General features: G+C 35.0%; 1 non-coding gene across 1 annotated transcript; it reads left to right on the top strand.

The window, feature by feature from the left end:
- The first annotated feature begins 2301 nt into the window (after positions 1–2301).
- Positions 2302–2464, top strand: LOC125357810. Its single transcript, XR_007212213.1, has one exon. It is a non-coding gene; the product is annotated as a U1 spliceosomal RNA (small nuclear RNA).
- The last annotated feature ends 1369 nt before the right edge of the window (positions 2465–3833 follow it).

The raw sequence follows: 3833 nt of genomic DNA, 5'->3' as shown, positions 1-3833 counted from the left end.
CAGATCACACTTCAAATATAACCTAACTTCTATGGGCTGGGGATATAGCCTAGTGGCAAGAGTGCCTGCCTCGGATACACGAGGCCCTAGGTTCGATTTCCCAGCACCACATATACAGAAAACGGCCAGAAGTGGCGCCGTGGCTCAAGTGGCAGAGTGCTAGCCTTGAGCGGGAAGAAGCTAGGGACAGTGCTCAGGCCCTGAGTCCAAGGCCCAGGACTGGCCAAAAAAAAAAAAAAAAAATATATATATATATATATATATATATATATATATATATAACCTAACTTCTGTCAGATAATGTGACACTTGCATTTGAAATCAGCAGATTGTGTCATCTTTATTTGTCATTAACTTATGTCATTGACTATTAAATAATGATAGGGTGACCATTTTTAAAAATTCATGGTACTGCAACTTTATTGTTCTAATTTGAATAATGAAGTTGAATGTTAAGTATCAAAATGTGTAATTAAAAGATATTTTGTAATAAATTTGCTTTTTCAAGTAACATCACTATAAGCTATATTTGAATATTCATATCTGACTCAGGATAGTTAGAGATGTTTGTTTCTTATCGAGCTTGCATATTTACATTAATGCAGCTATCTAGAAGCTGAGTAAGCCACCTCAACACAAACTGCATTTTTGGGGGTGATTGAATCACATTGATAAGCCAGAGACGACATGCTTTTCCATTAATGAAATCTCTGCAGTGTGTCACCAAAGATTCCAGTCTTTTGGCTTTGATGGTGTATTTGTCTGTTTCTTTCTGACTCATCATTTTAAAAGCAAGCATAATCAATTATACCATTAACAACAACAGCATGTTTTAGTACAGTTCAGGTAAACTGTTTTCTGCCATGGTCTCTCAGATGTTGTACTACTTATGCTTTAGGCTGGATAATTGTTGACGACGGGAAGGAATGCCCTCACTCTTGTGAAGCAGTCATTAACACCAACTCCCCCAGGCGTGAAAAGATGTGTCTCCAGACAGTGCCACATCTTCTTGGTTAGTGGAGGACAAAATTGCCTCTGTTGATCCTTAGCCATGAAGAAAATACATAGTAAAATGACAATAGTGTAATTTTTTAGAAAGTTAAAATCAAAGTTTAGTAAAATAAAACATAAGAAAGAGATACTCAAAAGAGGTAGAGTTTGGTCAAGGGGAAAGTTGTGGACAAATGAAGAGGTGAAGAGGAAGAGAATGTAGTCAAGAATCCAATGTATTTCATATAAATTTCAGAAGAGTGAGGGAAGGGGTAGATTGGGATGGTGAGAATGTTGAACAGTGTTCCATTAATCAACATGTATTGTATTCATAAGCAGCTTAGTTAAATGGCAACTCCTTTTTAAACTACTTAAGATAATAATAAAAATGATTTTAAGTTGGTATACATCAAATGGGAAATGAGGGAGGACATAATAAATTCTACAAGAAATGTACCCACTGCCTTGTGTATGAAACTGTAACCCCTCTGTATATCACTTTGACAATAATCAAGTAATTATTTTAAAAAATTAAGCACAAAAAAGAAAATATGATTTTAAATAGTGTTGAGAAGCTTGAAATAATAAACTGCTTAAAAGACATCAGAAATAAAAGTCCTTCTATTTACTCAGTTAAAGTCTTTCTTCTATATACCCACTCTCTCCTTCCCATTTTCCATGACAGTAAATTTTTGACTTCAGAGTCTCAGATATCTAAGTGATGATAGGTGACAAAGGAAAAAAAAAGTACTGAGAAAAAACATTTATGTGATATTCTAACTCATTGTTAGCTCTCTGTACAGTAACCACAAGTTTCCAATCCTATTTATCAAACAGCAGCTAAAAAAGAAAGAAAAACAAGGCCAGACATAGTAAGCATGGTAGATAGAAATGTTTGTTGGCCTTTAGGTAGTCAGGAAGCTATACTTCAGTATTTTGGCTCATTTTCTGTGTACTTCTAATTGGGAACTGAACCTGGAATTTGTAATTCTATGAGATCCATTGTTACATAAAAGTGTCCTACTCTAGGATGATCCATCTATACCTGTAGCTATCTATCTATCATCTATCTATCATCTATCTATCTATCTATCATCTATCTATCTATCTATGAAATATGAATATGAAATTCCCAGCTGTGATCCTATACTCCATGGTATCTGATCCACAATCAAAAGTAAAGCCAAGCGGAGGAGGAAGAGTAGTTCTCCTTTATTCCTATTTACAAATAGATATTTCAGAGTTTTCATTATCTGTATGAATAAAATTCCAAACTCTGATGAAATTTAATTGTAAAATGTTCTTGTCTCTATATTAACCTGGCAGAGGATATATCATGACCACAACGGTGGTTTTTCCAGGTGAGGCTTATCCCTTGCACTCCCAATGTGCTGACCCCTGAGATTTCTCCAAATATGGGAAACTCGACTGCATAATTTGTTGTATTGTGGGACTGCGTTTGTGTTCTCCCATGAAAAATAATGCGCTCATCTATTATTTTTGACTTAGTCTTTGCATGTGATAGTTAATACTAAAAGAGTTGTCATTTTGAGTACCATACAATTTCAACACATGGTCTAGTTCCGGAGAAACTGAGCATCTGGAAATAATCCCAAACATTAGCATGCTAGAAATTTCCATCGCCCCCCCCCCAATAGGTGTACATTCCATGGATGAAGGCAGTATGTGTTTTTGAGATAGCGCATCTAGAGATGAAACCCTGAGCTGAATTTGATTTTGCTTCACTTTGAATTCAGATAGAGATCTGCTTTTTGCATCATACTAAAATAAATCACAGATTTACTATTTTGTTTGTTGCTGTGACTGGTTAATTAAATCACAATGTGGTTATGTTTATTAAGTTACAAATTATACCTTTTGGGGAAGAACAAGTCCTGAAGTGGAACATGTTTACTTGCTGGTTTCCCTCCCATCTGCCTTAAGGGGAGATATAATTAAATGTAACAAAGCAAAAAGGCAAGTCAATGTGAGGAGAAAACATTGCAAGGAAATTTCTTCCAGCTGAACAAAGCTGTAACATTCTAAAGGCAGACAAATTACTATAGACTAAAAGCAAACATGAATGGAAAACCAGATTTAAAGCTAGAAAACTTCACTTTAAACTTCTAATCCTAGACTTTCAAACTTACTTGAAACAATTTCCGAGACATTGTAGTCTTCCTAATCTAACCAACTTTCTCCCCCTACCACCAACCTAAAATCCTCCCAGATTTCAAGTATGAACCTATAGCAATGTAATATCCAATTTCTCTTAGAATCCCAAGGATTGGAAATGTGTGGTAGTCTAGACTTCTGTTAACTATAATGCCAACCACTACTCATATGTTATATATCAATATAAATGTTTCTATTATGTAATTTATATATAGTCAAAATCAAGGAGAAGAAAGCGTTCAGAACCTCCCTAGCTATATCCCTCATACATGATAGCCACAGGTAACTGGTAACAACCACAGTATGCAGCAAAGAAATAAAAAATCTCTACCGTCAGAGACTTGTCCATTGAATTACACTGTTTGTGCCTCACAATAGGTTGAAGTTTAGTTTTATGGTGGTACATGAAAGGCTATCAAATATAATTTTATCTGGTGATAGAAATGTCTTAACGTTCCAATACATTAGTGAAAAAAAGGTAGAGACTAACAATAACTTGAGCTATGAGTATAGCAAAGAAGACTGCCTCTATTGCATGTTTTAACAAATATTAAAATATTTACTTTAAACTATTTCCTCTCTTAGCTGAGTACAAGTAACTCACAACTATAATCCTAGCTACTCAGGAGTCCAAGACTTGAAAATGAGAAGTTCAAAACCAACCCAGA

The sequence above is a fragment of the Perognathus longimembris genome, chromosome 9, assembly GCF_023159225.1.
Source record: "Perognathus longimembris pacificus isolate PPM17 chromosome 9, ASM2315922v1, whole genome shotgun sequence".
In the NCBI taxonomy this organism is placed as follows: Eukaryota; Metazoa; Chordata; class Mammalia; order Rodentia; family Heteromyidae; genus Perognathus; species Perognathus longimembris.
Note: the sequence above shows the minus strand (reverse complement) of the source record. Positions and strands in the feature narration are given on the sequence as shown.